The 24,358-nt window shown below is 47.4% G+C and overlaps 1 protein-coding gene and 1 long non-coding RNA gene across 5 annotated transcripts in view; one reads left to right on the top strand and one right to left on the bottom strand.

The window, feature by feature from the left end:
• LOC146206224 (aurora kinase-like) overlaps positions 1–24,358 on the top strand; it is an 880,154-nt gene that overhangs the window by 469,760 nt on the left and 386,036 nt on the right. The gene's annotated exons all lie outside the window — the stretch shown is intronic.
• On the bottom strand, positions 390–11,479 carry LOC146206235 (uncharacterized). Of its 4 annotated transcripts, none has more exons than XR_014704398.1 (5): positions 11,196–11,479; positions 10,884–11,037; positions 8,102–8,148; positions 7,847–7,883; positions 390–799 (listed from the first exon to the last, which is right to left on the bottom strand). It is a non-coding gene; the product is annotated as an uncharacterized LOC146206235 (long non-coding RNA). The 4 variants fall into 4 exon arrangements; XR_014704397.1 differs by lacking the exon at positions 390–799 and adding an exon at positions 4,497–5,912; XR_014704399.1 differs by lacking the exon at positions 7,847–7,883.

The following is a 24,358-nucleotide window of genomic DNA, read 5'->3' as shown; positions in this document are numbered from 1 at the left end:
CATACAGCCCCACAGTTGGCATATCCGCAATAGTTATGTTTTGCTTGATGAACTGATATTTTCCTATAATATTAAAACGGTACTTTGCAAGTGAATGGCATTTTAAAGGGGTTTAACTTATGCATGAGAACTTTAACCTTGTCTGCATGTAAGGACGTCAATTTGGCCAGAGGCACAGGCTGCAGTGATAACAATAAAGCAAAAACAAGAAAAGCCCAGAAGGGAGCAACAGGAGAGGGTTTCACAGGCTGCAATATCATGATTGAATCTATCACAAAATCTGGTTAGGCTGAAACGAAATTGCATGAAGAACATTTTTTACACAAAGCATGGGCAGCCATCTTCCCTCCCTTTACAGCTACCACCACTGACAACTAACATGTCTCCTTTATTTTACTTTCTTTTGCCCTTCTGTGAAACAGGAATATTTTGATATTGAAAAGCATATATATAGCACTGAAAAAGACACATACTGCATTACTGCAGTGCACTTCACCCATTACATCTCTGTACAAAAAGCAATTTCTGAAATATTAGCCAAATGGCTAGTTTAAAGTATTAAAAGAAAATGCTGTAGTGTACGTACATAACAATATTTCCTGTGCTGTTAATTGGCCTCAGAAAATTTTATTGCGCCATTAGTATTACAAGAAATGTGCATTCAGAGCACATACCTGCCCCATAATTTTTTCATATCTTACCACTACCTGTAATGCGTTGTGGAAAGTCTCGGATGGTCATCGGCATGTAATGTTGCAACCTTTCTTTTAGTGCAAATCTAGTGACATCGGAACTCCATCTAAAAAAAAAAATGAATTGACACATCATGCAACATCAGAAAAATGAAGCTGAATGATGGCTTAATTTACTAGTATATTGAGGTATTTACACAATTCAGCACATCACCAATGCAAGCCAGTGATGCCGAAGGCACACATGTACAAGCGTGGGCACAACTAAACGGCATATGCATTTCCATTCTAACTGCAGTCACGCATTCTGTTTCGTACATAAGAATGCATTATTAGTCTAAGTGAAAGCGCACTGACGTCTACTAACAACCTGCACATACCTCGGCTGGCAGTTTTTCAGATAGGTAAAACGTGAAAATGTTGTAAATATAATATGCTCTGTATAATTTGTCTGCACCTATACCTATATACTGTGATGTACTAAGTGTGCATACGAGGTGGTATTTAAAAGCTTTAGACTGAATACTGGGCGAGTTGGTGGGAGTTGAGCATTTTGCACAGTGCGAGAAACGGAAAAAGGAAAAGAAACACACACGCACAAACCAAGCGCTGATTTGTCCGTGTGTGTTTTTTTCCCGGTCTGTTTTTTGTGCTGTGCAAAATGCTTTAAAGCTAGCTCTCTTTACAAGGAAGTGGTTGTTTATTTACATTAACATATCATCACTTTCGAAGTAATCCCTTTGCACAGCAGCACAGTGCTTCCAGAGCTCCTGCCCCTGCTGGGATGTGCCCTCACAATGTTCTTTTCTGTGGTAGACGTAGCCAGTATAACAAGCAAAACTGTTTATTTATACATCAGGTAATGGCGCCCGTTTTCGCTCTGCTTGGCGCGGTCTCCCATGCTGGGGTCTCCCGGCGGTCCGCCTTGTTAGCTTGCCACTTGGGGCGCTGTCGTCAGTGGCGCCCACAACACTCCCCTTTCTTGAAAGGTTTGATCTCACAGGTCCAGGCGTTCTGGTCGCTTACAAACACGTCCACTTCTTGTGGTGCTCGTGTCCTGTAACGGTTACAGGTGTCTTGCTGTACGTCTTGCTTGTCCTCTGTCGGTTTGTACAACGTAGGACCTTGGTTCTGATGTTGGCTGTGTTACCACGCCGTGTGATGAAGCTCCAGCGAGGATGCGCACCGCTGTGCCTGGTGGTAAGCGCTCTCGGCTCCGTGCCTTGTGCCGGGTGTCGTATGATTGTTTTGCACGAGCTTTGTAGGCTTCATTATTTTGTCTGAATGCGCTGTCGTCCCACTTCGGGGCTAGCAGCTTCGAAGTGGTTGGTACTGTGGTGTTCAGACGACGACCCATTAAGAGTTCTCCTGGTGAAAACCCTTCCATGCTGGGTGTGGCCAATAGGCAAGCAGCGCTTCGTGTATGTTGGAAGACTTCCTCAAAAGCTGCTTTGCTGTCTGCACAGCCCTCTCAGCCATACCGTTGCTCGAAGGGTAGTAAGGGCTTGAGGTTGTGCGTGAGGCTCCCCAGTGATGCACTAGTTCTTTGAAACTCTGTGGAAGTGAACTGCAGCCCGTCACCTGTGCATATTGTCCATGGAACACCGTACCATGCAAACATTGGCTCCAATACTAGGGCTATGTTTTTTGTAGCTGTCCTCGGCAGCTGTTCTAGCTCGAAAAATCGGGAGTAGTAGTCTACTACTACAACATACTCTTTCCCCTCCAGCGTGAAGAGATCCATGCCGACTGTGTCCCAAGGGTGTGCTGGCAATGGGGTTAGAAGCAGGGGTTCTGTTTCTGGCTTTCTGGGCTCTCTGCAAGTTGGACACTTTTCCACATAGTCTTCAATGTGCTTGCTTATGCCTGGCCACCATATGCATTCTCTTGCCCTCGCTTGGCACCTCGTTGTGCCCAAGTGGCCTGCATGGAGTTTTTCCAGAACCTCTACTCTGATGTCTGGTGGGATGATTATTCTGTCGCCTTTGAATAGCAGACCATCAACGAGCAAAATCTCACTAGCCACCTCGACATACCTTTTCAGGTCAGGTGACAGCCCATGCACAGTTGGCCATGATGTAGTGCAGTAGGTAGCCACCCTGGAAAGTGTTTCATCTGACTGGATGCTTGCCCTGATTCTGTCCAGCATTTGGTTTGAAGCAGGGAGCTGTTCAAGTGATAATTCTTCAAACTCACCCACTGCACTCTCGAGAGTTCTTTCTTTGTCTGCTGGTTTCACAGATGGCTTCCGAGACAGAAGGTCAGCTGTGTACAGCTTTTTGCCGGGAGTGTGGGACATGGTGTAGTCGTACTCCAAAAGGCGCATCCTGAAACGTTGAAGGCGAGGACTCAGCTCGTCAAGTCGTTTAGTCGTCAGCAGCGGTATTAACGGCTTGTGGTCCGTTTCCACGTGAAAGGTTGATCCCAGCAGGTATTTGCGGAAATGTTCACAAGCCCATGTGCCTCCTTTTCAATTTGGGCATATCTTTGTTCTGTATCCGTAAGGGAGCGTGATGCATATGCCACAGGTAGGAGCTTTTTGTGCGACTGCTGTAGAAGTACAGCCACAAGACCATATGAGGAAGCATCCACAGACACTGTGTGAGGCGACTGAGCATCGTAGTGAGTAAGAATCGGCGTCCTGCTTAAAGCTTGCTTGGGTTTGTCAAAACTCTGCTGCTGAGCTGGGCCCCAGTGCCAGTCGGCGTTTTGGTGGAGCAAGTCTCTGAGAGGCTTCGTAAAGTCTGCTAGCTCTGGAAGAAATTTCGCTAGGTGGTTTGCAGAGCTCAACAAAGACCTGACTTCTGACACATCACATGGTGGGTCGAGCTGGACTATGGCCCTGACCTTTTCCGGGTCGGCGCTGACTCCTGTTGAGTTTACGACGTGTCCTAAGAATGTTACTTCTGTTTGTCGAAGGAGCACTTGTCGATGTTGAGGGTAACACCTGCATCTTCTAGCTTCCTCAGCAACAGCAGTAGGTTGGTGTCGTGTTCCTCAGTTGTCTTCCCTGAGACAATCATGTCATCTTGTAGACAACTCACACCATCTAGCCCTTCGAGCACACGGAGCATTTCTCGTTGGTAGAACTCTGGCGCTGTGGAGATTCCGAAGGGAAGCCTCTGGAACTGGAACCTGCCAACTGGTGTGATGAAGGTTGTGTATTCGCGAGAGTCCTTGGACAGTGGCACCTGCCAGTACCCTGCTCGTGCATCTAGGCGGCTGAAAACTGTTGCACCCGCTAATTTTGCAAGACACTTGTCCACCGTAGGCATGAGCACACATTCGCATATTATTTGTTGGTTGAGTTGACCATAGTCCACGCAGATGCACAGCTCATTGTTCTTTTTTCGTGCGACAACCATTGGAAAACACCACTCAGTTGCTCGCTTGATCTTCTGGATGACTCCCAAGTCTTCCATCCTTTCTAGTTCTTTCTTCCAAGTGGAAGCAGTGGAAGAGGCACGCGCCTAGGATAACTGACTGCGTATGGCTCGGCTCAGCATTCTTTTTGACTTTGATGCGGTACTACGTCTTCATGACTCCAAGCCCAGACGTTAGCTTTGGGTAATGACGCCATGAAGTTGGGGGCATCAGTTGATTGTGCGAGGATTTCGTCTAGCTCAAGAGGGCGCTGCAAAATCCCAAGTGATTCTATAGCTGGTCGACTGAGCAGCGGTTGTTTTAATCCTTTGATGATGAAGACTGCTTCTTGAACTTCAGTGTTGCGCCAGGTGACTGTTGCATCGATGTAACCAACAGTGGCTATCACTGTCTGGCCCGGGCCTATCAACAGCTGTTGCGTTGACTTGATGGGTCCCATGACGGTTCTGTCGTACTGGTCGTGTGCGTTTGCAGTCACATCCGCGCCGGTGTCGACCTTGAAGGTAAAAGGCAAGTTGTTCACGGTAGCAGTAATCCTCCACGGCGTGTTCACTCCCACTTTGATTTCGCCTAGATATAGCTCTCCGAGATCTTTTGGTCCTTGTTGAATACTCGAGGTCTCGTCCTTCGGCTTAGACATGCAGACGCGGGCGTAGTGGCCTTTTTTTCCCACACTGGTTGCACATCTTGTCTATCGCGGGACACTATGTGTTCGTGTGGTCACGCACACCACCACACCACTTGCAGCGTTCGTCTCCCGTCTTGTGTGTACGGTGAAGGCGCGACTTGAAAGGCACCTTCACTTCGTTCCGGCAAGTTTTGATGTTTGTCCGGCCGCGAACTTCTCCCATGTCGAGAGCTGGCTGTTCGATGGAGCGAATTTCCTTGTGCTGAAGTTTCCCACTCTCTGAATTGCGGGCAGCTGTGATTGCTTTTTCGAGAGTGAGTTCTGCATCAAGCTGCAGGCTCTCGCTGAGTTTTACGTCTCGCAAGCCGACCACGAGCCTGTCCCGAATCAGTTCGTCTTTGAGAGTTCCGTAATCTCATCTTTCGGCCATCTTGAACAGTTCAGTCGCAAATGCGTCGCGTTTTCATGCTGCTCTTGTTTCCGAGAGTTAAATCGTGCTCTCTCATAGACGACATTCTTTCGAGGTAGGAACTGCTTTTCAAAAGCACTCACCACTGAGGAGTATGATGCCATCTTTTCTTCTGTCAGTTTCAAAGCAGCGAGCACGTCCTCCGCTTCTTCGCCCATGGCGTAGAGTAATGTGTTGATTTGCGTCGTCTCGTCCTGTCCTGTCAGACCGGAGATGAGTCGGTAGCGTTCCCACCTGCGGTGCCATCGTGTCCAATCTTCGGGCTTGCGGAAATCGAGCTTTGTCGGCAGTTCCACGGCGAGCGGGTTGAATGTCATTCTCGGAGTGCCGCTTGCGCGCTCTTCGTTCGCGTCGCAAGTGTCTGGCATGACGCTGCGGCCGCTTACGTTGGGCTCGCTGTCCTTCTGGGTGTCACGCTGCATTGGTTATCCCGCCGCTGCCACCATATGGTAGACGTAGCTGGTATAACAAGCAAAACTGTTTGTTTATACATCAGGTAATGGCGCCCGTTTTCGCTCTGCTTGGCGCGGTTAGTGCGGTCTCCCATGCCGGGGTCTCCAAGCGGTCTGCCTGGTTAGCTTGCCGTTTGGGGCGTTGTCGTCAGTGGCGCCCACAACATTTTCGAAGCTTATCGAGCATCTTCTGTGATTCAAGCTGAGTCTCTGCAACCGTATCGAAACAGTGGCCTTCGAACTGCATCTCCATCCTCGGGAAGAGGGCACAGTCCGCAGGAGCTAAACTGGTGAACAGGATGGGTGCAGAAGTGAGATGCAAATTTGGGCGATGCACTCTCATGTGAGGGGACTTCAGTAATAGGGTGCATCCTTCATGCTGTTCATGATGAAATCACTGGCATGATAAAACACGCGGTCACAATAGCAATGGTTGCACAGTTCCTGATGTATACTGTTGGTATCAAATGAAATGTGAACAGCAGAACACAGTTTGCGATAGTTTTGCTTCTGTTTTCTTTAACTCTATTTTCTCATTGTGCCATTGTAGTGCCACATTCATTCTTTCCTAAGGATGGTGACTTGCGCAGCCCCGTTTCACTTCCGACAGAAACTGTAGTCTGCGTGGTCGAAGCGAGTGCTCTTAGTGCTCGCTGCCCTATATCACATTGATTTTCCTTCCGTCACTGCGCTCGTTTCACCCATGCGGGCTACAGCCGCTGCCGGCAGTGAAATCATGCTGTGCAAGTTCCCATCCTCTGGAAAGAATGAATATGGCACTAGAATGGCACAATGAGAAAACAAACGTTAAAGAAAACAGGAGCAAAACTATCGCAAACTGGAAGAGTGCGCCTGCCTCTGATAACGAGTCAGACTGCTTCAGCTGGACCTTTTTACACGCGCCCTGCTGTTCACATTCCATTTAATGCCAACAGTACACATAAAGGTGTCTTTTGACACGCTGACTTGTGAAGGCTGGTGCCTTTTGTGACTATGTGTGCAGCCTTGTGCTAATCCCTGTAAGCTTGCTATAAAACTTTTCTCGAAACATTTTAATATTATCTCACATAAGCAATCATGCCTTTTAGCAATACTCTCAAAATAAAAATGTTCCATAATCAGCTGAAATTATCTTTAGGAGCATTCAGATGATTGCATTTTTGCAGAATGCTGGGTGCCAGGCTTTATCATCTATAAGCCAGGTGCACACACAGCTCACTTATTACACCTACGTTTTACAGTAGACAATTACTGCACTGTTTTTTCTTTTAGCACTTGCGCTATAAAACAGACCTCTGCTTGCTGAAAACTGCAAGTTAATGCAGATCATAAGGAAAAAAATACATATGAATCTCATGCTGCACATTACAGATACTATCATCCTACATGTTTGGTAATATTAATCACCTGAACTTTGATGCCTGCAGTTGCAAAAAGTAGAATTTTCACTCTAACAATGAAAATGCTCTTGCATTTGATGCATAGCCTTTCAGAAACCTGCAATTCAGGGAAGGTAAGTAGTCCTAATACCGAAAAATCTAAACCAGTCATATTACAAAACTGAGCCTGTGGCACAAAATGGCAAATCTTCAGTTACTGTATCCTCATGAAAAAGCATTTAAGTTTTCATAAATTTCTTCATGCTTTGACTTTCTTATATACAAAGATATCTTTACAATATATAATCTTCACCTTTTAGCCTTACTCATTACGAAACTCACAATAAAAAGGGTAGGCATTTAGGCTACTGTACCATACTAATGCACTTTTCTGGACAACACCAAATGCTCAGTTCCAACAGTTCTGATTCTGAGGAGAGCATGTTGCCGAGCTAGCTAATGATCCATTATGTAAAAAAATTTAGCGCAATATTAGAACACAGCACTTGTCAAACGTCTTATGTGTTCTTCTCTGTCCATTGTGTTCTATTTTTGTGCTAAATTTTTTACTTAATAGTTCCGATTCTGATATGGATATATCATAATACTGTATACCAGAAAAACAGCAAAACATTCAGCACATTTGTTAAAATTAATGAGAAAACAACCAATGTCAACATTAATGTAGAAGTTGACTGTGACTTACAGCTTCATCATGACAGGCCTGTTGATCAAGTAAAAATTCAGTTTTTGCATGTCAGAACCTTATGCGTTTACTACAAGAAAGCACGAGAACAGAAGCTCAGATATTGTTTCAGACAAAAGCTAGAATGCATACATACCATTCAAAAGGTGTCTTTCAGCAACATCTGATGCAACCTGTGCAATTGGCAATTCAAAGCTGCAGTATAACCAGCAATAAGCACAATTTCATTCAGGCCCTGTTTTGGACCTCAAAAAGGATAATGTGTGAAGCTTATAAATGGTCTAAATTGACCCAGAGTCCTCTACTACTGAGCCCCTTTGTACTGATGTGTATCATTTGGGTGTTAACCCCATATAACATACTATACCATAGCTGAAGCAGAACGACTTACTGCTTGAAAGACCTGCTCATACCTAGTACCAGGCTGCTGCCGAGGCTCTGTAATCAAACAGGAAAAGTTCGGTGTTTCAATTGCTTCATTACTTGATAATGCCCATAACATGCCCATAACAATAAATGCCCATGTGATTATTCAAAATAGTGTTCCATTCAATCAAAAAATTTCCATTGATGTCACTTAAGGTACAGTTGCATACATTATGTCAGAAGATTTGGACAACCCTGCAGTGGCCACAGGATTGGAGGAGGTCAGTTTACATCCCCATTCCAAAGAAAGGCAGTGCCAAAGATTGTTCCAACTACCGCACGATCGCGCTTATTTCGCATGCTAGCAAGGTGATGTTGAAAATCCTCCAAGGTAGGCTGCACCAGTATGTGGATCGGGAGCTTCCGGACGTGCAAGCTGGGTTTCGCAAGGGCAGAGGAACTAGAGACCAAATTGCGAACCTTCGCTGGATCATGGAAAAAGCAAGAGAGTTTCAGAAACCCATCTACTTCTGCTTTATTGATTATGCAAAAGCGTTTGACTGCGTAGATCACAGCAGATTGTGGCAAGCTCTCCAAGAGACGGGAGTTCAAATTCACCTCATCTGTCTCCTCAGGAACCTGTATGAAGGACAAGAGGCCACAGTCAGAACTGGGCATGGTCTTACTGATTGGTTTCCGATTGAGAAAAGAGTGAGGCAAGGCTGCATACTGTCGCCCTGCCTATTTAACCTATATGCAGAGTGCATCATGAGGAAGGCCGGTCTGGACGAGTCTTCAGCTGGAGTGAAGATTGCTGGAAAACGTATCAACAACCTTAGATATGCCGATGATACCACTTTAATGGCAGAAAGTGAAGTGGAACTCAAGAGACTTCTGATGCGCGTACAAGAAGAGAGTGAGAAGTTTGGGCTTAAACTCATGACATCTTGCCCTATCAAGTCCTGGAGCATCAATGGACAAGAAGTGGAAGCTGTGACAGATTTTCTCTTCTTGGGCTCCAAGATTACCTCGGAAGGAGACTGCAGCCATGAAATTAGGAGACGCCTGCTTCTGGGAAAGAGAGCAATGGTTAGCCTTGACCGCCTAGTAAAGAGCGGAGACATTAGTCTGCCAACCAAGATCCGTATAACTCGTGCTATGGTCTTTCCAGTTGTGATGTATGGATGCGAGAGTTAGACTGTGAAAAAGGCTGACCGCCGAAGAATTCACGCGTTTGAATTGTGGTGCTGGCGAAGACTCTTGAGAGTTCCTTGGACTGCCAAAAGATCAAATCAGTCGATATTGTCGACCATAAACCCTGACTGCTCATTGGAGGGTCAAATTCTAAAGTTAAAGCTCAGCTACTTTGGTCATCTGATGAGAAGAGAGGAGTCGCTGGAGAAAGATTTGATGTTGGGAAAGGTTGAGGGTCGCCGGAGAAGGGGTAGGCAGCGAACGCGATGGTTAGATGGCATCCTCGAGGCACTGCAGATGAAGTTATGTGATGTTAGGAAGATAGTGAGAGACCGGAAAGCGTGGCGTGACATGGTCCATAGGGTCACGAAGAGTCGGACACGACTGAACGACTGAACTGAAGGTACAGTTGAAAATATGCAGGCATTATTTATGGTTGCTACCGTGTATGCAACCATAAATGACTGAAATGAACCGTGAATGCAACCAGTGCGACACAAGATTACAAGTCAAAAGCATGTGTGGTAATATACCGAAACATGTTCAGTCATCTAGTGTGGCACCACTTCTAAATTTTTAGCAAGAGCGCTCACCCTCACAGAATTTCGATAACTAAACCTGTTGAAAGGTGGCTGCTGCCAAACCCACTGGCGATGCATGGAAATATTGCAAATGTAGTACTGCTGACATTCATTCGGTAAAAGCGATAAAGCTTAAAAAAAAATTTATTCCAGCATTCCAGCTGTGGCATGCAATTTACAACAGCTTCACGCTATGTGACTATTATTTTGCTTTGCAAAGGCAAAATAATACTAGTTTTAATTTAGGGCAGGTTATACAAATATAAAACCTGAACTGTTTGATATGTTGAGGTATTTATTTCCACAAGCCAAAGTCATTTGCAGTGCAGCTTAACTGAGACAAAGGCAGCAAAAACGAAGCTCTAGCCAAGCCCATGGTTGAAGAATTCAGTCGGGAGTTATTTTGTGTCTGCTGCACGTCCCCTGTGTGTTGCAATGAGAGTTGCTGGTGTGTGTATGGGGTCAATGCACTGAACTGTTTTCTACAACTGTACTTATGTTTGTATGTCACATTGGTGCATGTTTGCAGGCTGCACACAATGTAAGTTACATTACTATTATCTGGGAACTTCACGACTACAAGCATCCTGTAGCTAGAGAATCTACAATGAATAATTGAGAGAATGAACTGCCTTATCATGTAAATTGGGACCAAGTAAGTTTTTGAAATGGTTTCAGCAGGTAATAACAAGAAAAGCGGAAGATTAACTAGTTATAATTGGTTTCCTCAGTCCCAATTGGGCACACCAGTTGGGTGCCTTTGCAGTTTGCATACCCAAGTATTGTAGCTCGATTTGTACTTGCAGTCCTACTTCCTATTTGGAATGTGCGCTATAAGCTGGAGCACGCGTTCTTATGCTTTCGTCATAATTTTCCTTACTACAAATTAGATTTTAACTACCAAGTGTACTTTCAGCTTTTAGCCAACCTCTCAGCAGGAATTTGCATTCCTAGCATGCACGCACGCATTATTTCTTAACAACGGTTGCTTAAACACGGCCGGTCCCGAGGGTGAGCGCGCTTTTAACTTACCTTAGCCAACCGTTCTAGTTATACCTTCGCTTCTCAACTCCCAGTTTACCAGCGGGAGACGTCCTTTTAATTCCGGGTCAGCTGCTTGAAAACTCGGGTCCACAATAAACCGAGTCATAGCTGTTGTAATCATCCAGCGTAAAATGTTTCGATCCTGAAATAAAAGATTTCAAAATGAACACACCTCCACCAGAAACTGCGTTTCATTTGCATCGTCAGTGTCAAGAACCACAAAGCTGACGACACCCTCCTGTCCACTGCACCAGAGCTGCACGAAGCTGTTTTAATTTCCGATGCGAAAATTTGAGTCACCTTATATGTTCGCAACAAAATCCTAGCATACTGAAAATATCTTCTTTTCTCCTTGTTATTCAGAGCACATTATACGGTGAGATACTGTCCAATATTAAGTGAGTCATTGAACTTCGGACCACCGTGCTTCAGACCAACGTTACTTAAGACCGACCAACGTTCTGCACCAGTGCAGTTAAAAAAACAAAAAACAAAGAAAAACCAATTACGCTGCACTCACTACATAACTGCAATTAGTTCAAATTTCAGATATGAAATAATTTACAGCTTTTAACTATATTGACATCACGATAAAACAAGCGGCAAATATTAACATATAGAGAAGCAAAATGTGGCCAGACGTTTGAGTTTGTACTTTGTGGCCAGACTTCAAGTACAAAAAAGTACTAGATTATTTGCAATAAACGTCTTACAAAGTATAACATTAGTTTCCAAAATAAAAAATTGTTGCATATATTTGGCCTCAAGTACTATATAAACTGAACGTTTTCATAGTTATTACATTGTTGTTGTACTTTTATGCTAAAGCTTTACAGGGTGGTCTGGTTTTTGTGCTCAAAAAATAAACTTTATCTTGCAAGATACGTTGACAATAAATAGACTATAATTGAATGTTTTAGTTTTTTTGCAGCAATACATTATTATTTTTTTTTATTGTTTTCGGCAGTAAATGTGCCAAAGCCGACCATAGTCGACCGCGGTCGTCTACCTGTTGTATTTTCTAGCAAAATAACATTCACATATTAAAAAAGAAAGTTCTATTCATACAGTTTCTGCTTAATTTCAATTTAATTTTCAATTGAAGCTTAAAATTCACTTGTTGACTGGCCGCCTAGGGGCGCTAATAAACACACTCACTCACACATGCGTCCTGCTGACATGGCGTGCACACGCTGATACGCTTTTTGGCTGCGTTCTCTGCTAAGAAAAGATTAACTTCGCCCTGACGCTTTCAGTAAGCTGATTTAATTTTTCATGCGCTGTTCTGCGCTTCACTAGCCCAAATGATCATAGCGCCCCAATAAACATCCTATGATCTTGCAAACTACTTCTTTCGCGGCACCTGACGGGAAAGAAGAAGAAGCAGCTACTACGTTGCATTAGGCACGAACAAAATTTTAGTGACAACGAATACCAGTACTTATAATGGCCAATAGATGGCACGACAAATAGTGTGTGCTTGCTTTAGAAACTCTATTGAACATGCCGTTCATCTTTGTTCCTTCACTATAGCATTTCTAATACTCTACTGTGGCGCCCTCAAATAAAAGCGTGTCTGTTAATTTTTAAAAGCGTGCACAATTCTCCACTTATGTGAAAAGCAATTGAGAGATATAATCATGCAGAGATTAAATGATATTGGCTGTTTCTCGTCATTATTTCTTTTTCTGCAGTTGCCTCAATTGTAGCAGGGGTAGCACTACAGAGCTTATTCGCCCTCTGTGAAGGCCGAGTAACACTGCATGTGCACTTTTGATTTGACCCATTTGTAGCCTTTTCTGTGGTTTACATAATTTATAGTGCCGTCCTGCAGAGGACGCAACTATCCGTAAAAAACATGAAGTAGCGATTTGCGGTTGATTTTTTTCTCATGGTCGAGTAGTGGGAATTTGTGCAACTGGGATGTACCGTTATGCGAACCACCTGCGTGTCGATGGAAGGAAGGAAGCGCAACTTTATTTGTAAAAGAAAAGGTAGGCGTTTGGAAGGTGCATGTCAGCTCGTGCCTTGGACGCCATGAAGACCCCAAGCGACACAGGCCCATGCCACAGCTCGGGATCTCGTCGCTGGCCTTTATTTCATTCGACGTGTCAAGGGAGGGATCAGGAGGCAGATGATTAAACGATGGGTAAAAATACATGGTTTAATGGTGCCATTTCACCGCAGAAGCGACAGGTCAGGCTAATTTCTAAATTAAATAATTTAAAAAAATGTATGAGTGAGGGAATATTTCTCAGTTTGAAATTTTCTTGACACCACCTGTTGCTCTCTGGAGGGTGAGCTGTGTGGTGGTGGGTATGTTCTGCCGAGTGTGTTTTGTGTGGTGTAATCGTAGTATGAGGAGCAGCTGTAACGAAGCAGTTTTTTTTTTATTTCCAAGCGGTAATTGAATCCGACGTCGGCAGTCGACCGAAAGCTGCGTTTGTATCATGTCGTACTGTGTGGCATTCCTGCCAGCTCTGCCAATGTTGAAGTGCAAGGAAGGAAGTGCTGTCTGAGCGGGCAGAGATGGGAATCTCTGGGCTCGTATGCGGTGTGCTGCTAGTCAGCGTGTTCCCTGTGTCGTAGCTCTGTCCTTCCTGCGTGAAAGTTTGCCGTCGCCAACTGCCCATCTGGTTTCGCTGGCTGTACACCCGCTCGGGTAGTCTGCGTTTTGGCTGAACACTCCATGCCTGTGACGCAAACAAACTGCAAAGACTTGCGCCCTGCTGTCCCCTTTCTTCAGCAACATACTACTGCCGGATTTACCGTGTGCGTCCAGCGAGCTTGTACGCGTACTCCTGTACCGATGCTGCGGGCGGTGTGGCAGTCGTTTAGGCAATGATTTATAAAATAATAAAAAGGACGAAAAAGAATGTTGCCGGCCGCGGAAACTGCTATCGAATATCTTCAGCACCCGAGCTGCGGCCGGCGGGAAAGAAAAATTCGAGGGCACTTTGGCGACTGACGTGATCAAAGGCGAAAGCATGAGTGTTGCATTCTGCTACGCGACTGTTGCGCATGTAGCGTTGACTGCTGCTACGAGTTAAGCGAGCGACTACTCTTTCACATTCTGCGAGTGAAATCGCGCTCCTTGTGTCTTCACATTCTCTTTCACATTCTGGCAGCGACGAAATCGCGCTCCTTGTGTCTTCACAGTTGTTCTACGTTTGCTGTTGCGTGGTTGATTTTACCGGGTGCGCGGCATTAGTGAGCAATTAATTACGTCACTAATTTTAAATTATTAGTCAATAATGAGTTTTTAGTAATTGATTTGTAATAATTATTATTAACAAGGAATCAGTAATTAAGTAATTGATTAGTAATTAATTAGTATTTTATCATTGATTGACACATGGTCATATAAGGCACGCATTCGCGCATACTGTGGTGGTGCTCTGTGATTGGTCGAGACCTGCATGACGTCATCACGTCTCGAGCAATCAGAGCCGCCGCAAAAGCGTGACACTTGCTGACAACAACAATGAGGCAATAAAAGCTTTCGCCTAAAAAGGGGTAGGGAAAGGATAGCGAGGAGAAGTAGAGAGGGGAGCGATATCAAGAAAGGACAGAGCGAGCTTTGCATAGGTGTGCGCAGGGTTCTGCATTAGGGAGAGCGACGGTACACCGCAGCGCCCCTCCTCCTCCTTCCTTCAAAGTCCCTAGGCCACAACGCAGCACAAAGATGAGGATTCATTATTAAACATTTATTTTGACGTGATGCAATTGAGAGAGAGAGAGAGAGAAACAACTTTTTGCTCGAGCTAAATACGACGTCTGCTTAGACGCCGTCGATGGGAGTGGTTCCCTCTTCACGGGACCCATATGCATCCCTGGCCGCCTGGCCCCTGGAGATCAGGACGAGCTGGTCTTCTACGGCGGGGCTGGTTAGCAAGGTCTCCCATCGCTCGGTAAGGGAGGATGAGGGATGGGGTGGTGGGGTAGTGGGGCAGGTAAGAGGTGGGGGGATTTCCTTGATGAAGTTGCATACTCCAATGACATGTTGGAGCGTGCCTATCTCAGTCTTGCAGAAATCACATTCTTTCTGGTACCTTTCCGGGTACATCTTGTGTTGAAGGTAAGGGTGCGGGAAGGATCCTGCCTGTATCTGCCTGTAGATCGCTTGCTGTTCTCTGGTAAGCGATTTGTGAGGGTCGGGGTAACGTCGCTTCTCCGTCTTGTAATAGTTCGTAATTTCCTTATAACTAGTAATGGACTGTGGCTCACCTTCCTCTGCCCGGTGTTCCATCTCTCGGGCGAACTGGTGGGCAAGCTCGTTGCCCTCCAGCCCACAGTGAGCCGGTGTCCATATCAACTCAACTTTCCTTTCAGGAAAGTCGCGTTTACTTTTGAGAATTCTTAGTGCCGCAAGAGACACCCATCCTTTCCTGTAATTGTTATACGCCTTTTGCGAGTCGGTGACAATTCTTCCCACTTTGGGCTGCGCGAGTGCAAGCGCTATCGCGGCCTCTTCTGCCACCTCTGGAAAAGACGTCTCAATAGAGGCGCAGGTTACGAGCATATTCCGCGTCGAAACTGCCAGCGTGGCTTTCGATGAAAACATGGGTAACGAAGCGTCTGTGAAGATAGTGGCACCCTGTTCCTCTTCTTCTATTTTCTCTAATGTATCCGTCAAGGCCGCTGTAAGGTCGTCAACAGTGCATGTTTTCTCGTGTTTTCCTTTTGTAAGTGTTTGTGTTTCCTGCCGTTTCGGGCAGCCGGCCCGCGAGGCGCGAGGGCGGAGCGGCGCCCGTACCCGGGGAAGGGGGACCTTTTTCTTGTTTTTGGGTTACAGTGTGAAGTGTCCCTGCTTGTGCGCGTGATCTGTTTTGTGTCTTTCTTGAGGGGCGAAGGGTCTCGCGCATTGAGGGGCACTCGGCCGTTCTGTGTTTGGCCTAGTGGTTAGCGCGCCAGGCTCCGAACGCCGTCGGCGCACCCCGTCGAGCGTCCGTTTGGTGTTGTTTTTCTTATTTTGTATGTGTAAAGCGCGGTCGTAAATCTCGTGCGCGTCCTCGAGAGTGGAATGCCAGTGGTGGAAAGGCCGGGGTTGGGACGCTTCGGCGAACTGGACCTCGGCTACGATTTTCCGCGGATCTGTGTGAACGCGGGGACGTTTTCACGGGCACCAAGGACGTTTTCACGGAAACGGAAAGCGCGCGAAAACGAAGAGGTGCGATGGGTGGCCCGAGGAGTTGCGGCCTGAGCGAGGGAGAAGACGGACGTTCTCCTGTACGCTCGCTTGGGACGACGGACTGTCCTAAGCCGGAGGGCGACCCAACTAGTGTCTTATTTGTTCTTTCTTTCTACGGTGCTGTGTTTGTTCATTCATCCAACCTAGTATTTTAATTAAATGAGTTTGTTAATTTAATTCGGCCCATTGAAATTCTTTCGGCGAAGCGAGGAGACGGGACCATTACCAACAACAAGAACAAGAAAAAAAAGGGAACTTCAAGAACCATCAAAAAGAAGTTTACTGCCGCTATGTGAGCCGTTCTGCGGCCGTCGTTACGACCCGGCCTCATGTTTCGAGGCAGCAGCTTACTCACGATTTTATGCGCCCACAACCTGGGTAACGGTCTCGTTTCCTTCCGGTCTGCCTCTTGCCAGCCCAACTTGGCAAGAACGCGACGTCCCGCCGAAGTTTGACTGAGCCGGACTCTTTGATTAGACAGATGAGCTTCTATTAACTCTTCAACATCGTTGTGCTTGGCCATGACGAGAAGCTTGTCGGTCGAAGAATACGTCGGTATGCCCAGCGCCATCTTGGTTGCCTTGCGTATAATGATGTTCAACTGGTCCCTGTCTTTCTTGAGTAACTTCAGGTACGGCGCCGCGTAAACGATGCGCGACGTCACGAAGGCCTGGACGAGCGTCAGTGCATCGTCCTCCTTGAATCCTCTTTTTCTGTTCGTTACTCTTCTGATCATGTGCAAAATTTGTTCCGTTGAAACCTTGATCTTGGCAAGTGACGCCCCCGCCTTGCCGTTGTTCTGGAAGATGACACCCAGAATACGTGCTTGCGTGGTTGGTGTTATGTTCGCGCCGTCGATGGTGATGCGGACGTAAATTTCTTGGTCTCCTTTCTTTCTTCTTGGTTTGATGACAAGTAACTCCGACTTCTGGGGCGAGCATCTGAGGCCGCACGATTGAGCGAACTCGTGCACGGTCTTTGCCACTCTCTGAAGGGTCTCCTCCATCCAACTCTTCGACCCCGCCCTCGACGTTCACACGGTGATATCGTCTGCGTAAAGGGCGTGATCTGTACCCTCTATGTCTTGAAGCAAAGTCGGGAGAGGGAGGAGAGCCAGGCTGAAGAGAAGCGGCGAAAGAACCGACCCTTGCGGGGTGCCTCTGTCTCCCAGGGTTGTTGGTTTCGACTTCTCTTCTCGAATTTTGATTGTTGCCGTTCTGTTGCTTAAGAAATCCTGCACATACTTGAAGGTGCGCTTTCCGCACCCCGTTTGGCGCAGGGTACGGAGGATACTTTCGTGTGTAACATTATCGAAGGCTCCCTGAAGATCGAGCGCCAGGATAGCTCTTGGCGTATGAGGCTTCGCTTGCTTGATAACTAGCTCGTGTAGTTGCACCAAGACGTCTTGCGTGCTCAGGTGCCTTCGGAATCCGTACATAGTCTGTGGCATCTGATCAATGACGTCCAGGATTGAAAAGCATACGCGACGACGCGCCCTCACAACGGTTCCTTGTGTGTGTGTGTGTGTGTGTGTGTGTGTGTGTGTGTGTGTGTGTGTGTGTGTGTGTGTGTGTGTGTGTGTGTGTGTGTGTGTGTGTGTGTGTGTGTGTGTGTGTGTGTGTGTGTGTGTGTGTGTGTGTGTGTGTGTGTGTGTGTGTGTGTGTGTGTGTGTGTGAAACTTTACTTCAGGGAGGAAGCTTGAGATAGCCGGGGCAACCTGTCGCAATCACTGGGTGGGCTCCTCATTACAGAAGCCCATTGGCGACCGCCGCGGCTCGGGCTCGGTGGACCAGGGCCTTCTGGCTTTCCAGGTCGGAGCAGCTGAGTAGGGCTGCCTCCCAGTCCGCCTGGGTGGGGTTGGGTTTGGGGGCGAGGTTCGAACATCCTCCACACGCTCACACCATGCATGTGGAAGGTGTTCGAAGACTTCTCCGCACAGTGCGGGCATTTTCCTATACAGGTAGGTTCAAAGTGTCTTAAAACTGCCGGGCACAGCAGCTTTTTGGTGTAACGGCGGTGGAGTGTGCGTTCCTCCACCTTTGTAAGGCCCTTACAAGGCGTGGGATAAATTGCGTGGCTGAATTGAGAAAATTCAGTAATTTCTCGAAAAGTGAGAGCTGGATTGGGTTCGGGATCCGTATCAAAAGGGTCTGAAGGCGTTGCCCAGAGAGTGAGCGCGCGGGCGGCGGCGTCTGCCGTTTCATTGCCTTCAAGGCCCATGTGAGCTGGAGCCCATACAATAGTTCGAGACGCGGGGGCCCCGAGGTAGTCACTGTTTTGAAGGATGCGGTGCGCAAAGAGAGGAATGTACCCCTGGTTAATATTTCTGCAGGCCCCTCTCGCGTCGGTGATGATGCCTCGCGAGTTCTTGTCTGCGGCGGCTAACGCGATGGCAACTTCTTCCGCATGTGTTATGTCTTGAGCTCGGAACGTTAGGTCATTCACCGTGATTTTTTGATGGGCGACTGAGGTCGTGTACCACCACCCATGTGAGAGCCGGAGGCATCCACGTAGAAGATTCCGTGTTTGTTCCCATAGTGACGGGCCAATGCCTCCGCCCGCGCAAGGCGCCTGCCACTGTGGTCGTCACGTGTCATGTTGGCCGGAATAGGGCGTACGTGCAGGGCGTATCTACATATTTTAGTGTTGGGTGGTGGATATGTAGTCTGGCTAATAGGCGGCGTCCCGACGACGTTTTTGAAAGCCCTGTGTATTGATTGATCAAGTGCGCCTCCCGGAGCGCCGCGAATGTGTTAATCATCCCCAGGCCCATGAGATGCTGGTTGGATGTGTTGGTCGGGAGATCGAGGGCACGCTTGTACATCTTTCTAAGAATCACTCCGAGGGCGTTCTCATCAAGCCTGCGTAGGTGGAGGTAAGGAGTCGAGTAGAGGACTCGACTGGTCACGAATTCATGCGCCAGCCACAAAGCGTCTGTGCACCGTAACCCCCCTCCTTTGTTGGAAACTCGGCGGACCATTCGGCCCACATGGTCCCCCACCTTGCGCAGTTTTGCTAGTGTTGTATAAGCCCGTCGATGTTTGTGGATAAGGAGACCAAGTACTCTAATCTCATCGTGTTCGGGTATCGGGCCGCTGGCGAGGTATAGTTCCATTTTGGTGGTGCACTTAGGCGACGGGCGAATTCGGATTTGGACGGTGAGCATTCAAGGTCGCAGCGGCGGGCGTAAAGGTCCACGATCTCCGCCGCTTGCTGCAGGTTGGCCTCAATGTCTCTAACCGATCCGTGTTTGGCCCAGATGGTTATGTCGTCGACGTACAGCGCGTGCTGGATGCCTTCGACCTTCGCCAGCTGAGCCGGGAGTTTCAGCATGGCCAGATTGAAAAGTAATGGCGAGAGGACCGCGCCCTGTGGGGTTCCTCTCGTTCCCAGTTTATATGGGCCGTGTTCTTCGTCTTGTATTTAGATGAAAAAATGTCGATCCGAGAGGAATTGCTTGATATACTCAAAATGTGTTATGCCCACAGGTCGTCTGGGAGAGATGTTGAAGGATGATTTCGTGCGTGACATTGTCGAGAGCCCCCTTCATGTCAAGGGCGAGTACTGCCTTATTGTTGAAGGGATATTCGACAGGGTTGAGAACTGCCTTATCGTTGAATGGGGTTGAGAATTTCTCGGTCGAGTTGAAGCATCACATCCTGAGCGGACCTTTGCGGGCGGAAACCGAACTTGGTGTCTGCTAATGTATGTTCATTTTCCAGAAACCAAGACAGCCTGTCCCGCACCATGGCCTCCATCAGCTTTCCCGCACAAGACGTGAGGGAGATGGCGCGGAGGTTGTCTGTGTTTGTGGCTTTGCCGGCTTTCGGAATGAAAGTTACCAGGGCGGTCTTCCATTCAATTGGTACAGGTGCCTTACCAAGCCAGATCGAGTTGATGAAAGCGAGGAGGTTTTCGTAGGCGGGGTCGGGAAGATTGGCAAGCAGTTTCACAGTTATCTTGTCCCGGCCTGGTGCCGTTCCTCGTTTCATTTTAGCCAGGACCGCTTTCAGGTCGTGCAACTAGAATTGTTGATCCAGATCCGCGTTCTTTGAACCTGCGAATACGCGGGTCCTCCGGAGTCCTGCTTAGTGTAAAGATACTGGTTGCGCAGTTCGCATGCTAATTTTGATGCATTTCCATCGAAGCTATGAATAGCTCGTTGGAGATGTTTTTGTGTCTCGGCGCGGGTTTGAGTCGGGTCAATTAAGGCGCGGAAACGCCGCCACATGCTCCGGCTCGACATTTGTCTGGCCGCAGTGTTGCAGCGGTCTACTCGGTTCGAGTCGGCGAGTTGTGCCGCGTACTCTGCCGCTCGCTGAGTGAGCTCGGCGATACGAATTTTGAGCTTTCTGTTAGGTTTTTGGCGGCGCCATCTGCGGACGAGGCTGTGCCGCGCTTCCCAGAGGTACAGTCGAGCGCGATATGAATGTTATAGCGCGAGCTTCGGCCAGCCTAGCACTTTAGGCACCTGGCGGCCGGGTTTGGAACACGAAAAATTATCATTTCGCGCTCTTCTCTCCCTCGTTCGCTGTTCCATACAACAACCATCACCCCCGCGACAAACTCACCGCCCTTTCTTTCTATTCGAAGATTTCCATTTGTTGCGATAAAGAGTCCAATTTCAGATATTACCGAAGAATACGTCGTGCGCACAACGGTCACTACCTGTTCGCAGAACCAAAAGAAAAAAAAAGAAAGTGGCGTCCCTGCAGGGAGTGACTGCTGCTGAAGGAATAGCAAAAAGAGTGAGGGAAGCTGGCCTAATACCTAGCTCCCTCGCCTCGGCAGAGAATTCTGGGCCATGGCGCTGTTCATGTTCCCGGTACGCTCGCGCGATGACCTTCAAATCGCGCTCGACTGTACAGAAGGTGGTTGTCCACCTCTGGAGTGGCCTCCGAGAGCTCAATTTGTGTTTCCACCGAACGACGGTGTGTAACCAATCCTTGTGCCCACACGTGGTATCCTTGATCGTGGATAGAGGCCGAATTGATGTAGCTTTGCCGAAACTTATTCCAGTCGGGAAGCAGAGCTTGTGCGTGGGGTCTTGCCAATACGGTGGTATTGATAAGGCAGTGGTCACTACCGAGGATTTCCTCGGTGTTGATCCATTCTGCGTGTACAATGTTTTTGGCAAAGGTGAAATCCGTACATGTATCCCGGGTCACTGAATTACCCATCCGCGTTGGATATGCAGGGTCAGTGTGAAGAGTCAGGCCCGACGTGGACGTGAGTTCCGCTAGCTTGCGTCCCCGCTTCTCTTCACGCACATATCCCCAGAGTGTACTGTGGGCGTTGAAATCACCCGCAATCACCAAGGGGTCCCTGCCCGCTACCTTTAGAGAGCAGCTAAAGAGTGCTGCGAACATTACATTTTTGAGTCTGGGGGAACAGTAGATGTTGAGTACGTGGAGTGGTGCATCTTGTTTCTTGAGCGGAAGAAGTGTCCCCATCACGTAGGAATATTCAGTGTGAAGTTCCAAGTCAACTAGATTAGCCGTATAATTTTTATGCACGCAGATGCAGGAAGAGGGGTCCTTTTAAAAGTGGAATAATTTGTGAGGGTGACGCCACTCCCTGGCTCCTGGAGGGCAACAACCTCGGGAAGAGAGTCGAAGAGAGTCATCGATACAGGTCGGGGTATAAGCTTGCGGTCTAAGCGAGCAGCATTGTAATATTCGCTGATGGTGGCGCGAAGAGACAGTCTCGGCCCGCCCTCCAAGGATCTTGACCAGGGGATGAACGGTACCCGGTGCTCACGTCCTTCGGCGGATACAGCTGCATACAGCTGCATACACTCATAACCACTGCACGGCTGTATCTGTACAAATTCCGTCGTGATCCATCATGCCCCAACTGCGCTTCCCATTATGCCAACCTTTCCCACTGCCTATTTTCATGCCCGGCTGCATTGCAATCGGGTTTCTTTCCCACCCCCTCCCCCCTCCTATAGTATCTGGACCTGGGTGTACTGGATTGGTGCTGAGGGTGAAGAACAGCGCCTGCTCCTCCACAGGCCATCGATGTATTAGGTGCTGCTACTACTACTCGATACAGGTAAAGATGGCAAGCGAGCCGTTCTTGTAATGCAACACCAGGAGTCCTCAGCTGCCACTATAGTAAAAGAAAACAAAAACGGTCTGGCAGAGTAAAGGTATGGGGTAGATTTGGCGCACCCCCCCCTCCTTGAGAGCATTACAGTGGGCGCCCCCCCCCCCCCCCCCACTGCCCCCCCCCCCCCCCTATGCGCACGCCTATAGGGACCGGGCGCCCGTTGTATGGCGCCACCGTCGCCTCGGTGAAACAGCGCCGCCCGCGGCGGAGTGCCGAAACAGCGGAATGGCGAGGCAGCTGAGCGGCGCAGTCGTTTCCGTTCTGTGAGGCGTTTTTGAGCCTGCCCTTCCCGTCGTTTTTGCGGTGTGGCTTTGAGAGCTTTGAGCTGCTTTGAGTAATCGCAAGGAGTATTTTTTGACGGGGAAATCTTGAAAAAGAAAAGGGCCGTTCTCGGCAGGGCGTGCGTGCGTGTGTTTTTTTTTTTTTTTTTTGAAACCACCCGGCGCATGTTATTTCTGTTATCTACTCGAAAATGCCGCGCGCGTGATTTCACCATGCGCTAGGAACACCTTCGTTAGGCACTTGTTAAGGCGACTTCGAAGACGGGAATTGCGCCTGCACTGCGCGTCTATCTTATATTAGGTCTAGTCGGAATCTGCCTGAAGATCAAATACCGCCGAGCCGTGTAGCCGTGTAGTAGTGGTAGTTGTAATGGTCAGCGTTCATGTAAAATGAAGAAGATGCTGCACCTGTCTTTTTTGGTAATAGCTAGGCTCAAACGATTCAGAGCAGAATAATAGCAAATTACATTCCAGTTTCAACCTTGCAACGAGAGCTGTAAAAGGAGAAAAATAAACAAGCAAGACAAAAGTAGGATCCTATTTAAGGTTGGAATAGCAAACACACATATACTTCCAGGACTTCCAGCACAATTACGCTACAATAGCTCACTGAACCCGGCCTTGAGACCATCAAACTTAATCATAATATAAGCCAAATGAGTAATACCACCTCAGCATCATTTTTACATATACGACAATGCTCTTGTTGAGCACGTCGGAGCTGCTACATATAATTGACTTAGAAAATATTATACTATGCATGCCTTTCTCCCGACATGCTGCGGAGGTTGTGAAAAGAAAAAAAAATTAAATTTCCTGCTAGCGTTCTCTCAGCGCAGGAAGTTCAATGCGATTGACCGCACCTGCCTTGAATATCTGAAGGCAATAGTTCAATACTGTCAAACTGTTAAATACAATCGAAAAAAAAAAACACAGTGTGATGTGTTGTAAGATAAGCCACCGACAACTAAGAGAGCGTTCTATTGTTAAATGAATCCCTCTGATGGCTCGTTCGCTAAGGTGGTCTACTTTCTCAGCGTACCACGAACTTGCGGGGCCGATACCTAGCTGACCTCGATACGTGATGAGTGTGAGGGGACACGACCATGTATGTAGTTTTCTATTTGCACGTAAAGAAATCCGGATAACTGAAAGCCATTCCTTTTACAACTTTGTCACTGAAGCTTGCCGGACTGCTGCTAAATCTGTTTACATTGGCCACACCTAGAAGCAATTTCTGAGAGAGGTAAAACGGTCTTGTCATACTACGCCACAATCAGGAAATCTCACGTTCACTAAAACGCCGATGTGAAACACATGTATTTAGGCGGGCCAGGAAATAGACACTGCTTAGAAAATACGTAAAGCCGTGTCAGGTGCAACGTGAATGCGAAAAAAAAAAAAAAAACTGCTACACGGCCTTCGAAATTAAAAAAAAAATGCTATGTTTATGCTCGTTTCCACAAATTAAATTGTATTTTTTTTTTCTTGTTCGACTTTTATATGAAGCCGATAGCAGATTTTGTGACCATGCGGTATTGATTGAGCTGTGAAATGAGACGAAATGGACATGCAACAAACAAATGTTAACAAATTCTAAGAGTATCAACCCAGAGCTCTCAGCGCATTTTCATTGGTTGACAAACGAAAAGAGGAAAAATGACAAGATCATGGCAATAGGAATTGTTCATGTCTCCTATCTGCTCTTTCTGTTAAGAGAAAAAAGTAAATTATCTTTGACTATGTCAGCGTAAGTATCCGCACAAACATTGTCTCTGCCCATCACTGAAGATCGTAACGCAGCCCGAACGACGATGGTGGAGCTGCCTTTTCTTTTTCCGTGCTGGGGTTTTCTTGTACACAGGCGGGGAAATGGA

This window comes from Amblyomma maculatum, chromosome 1 (assembly GCF_055883805.1).
Source record: "Amblyomma maculatum isolate TAMU_Amacu chromosome 1, ASM5588380v1, whole genome shotgun sequence".
NCBI lineage: Eukaryota > Metazoa > Arthropoda > Arachnida > Ixodida > Ixodidae > Amblyomma > Amblyomma maculatum.
This window is presented reverse-complemented; position numbering and strand designations above follow the sequence as displayed.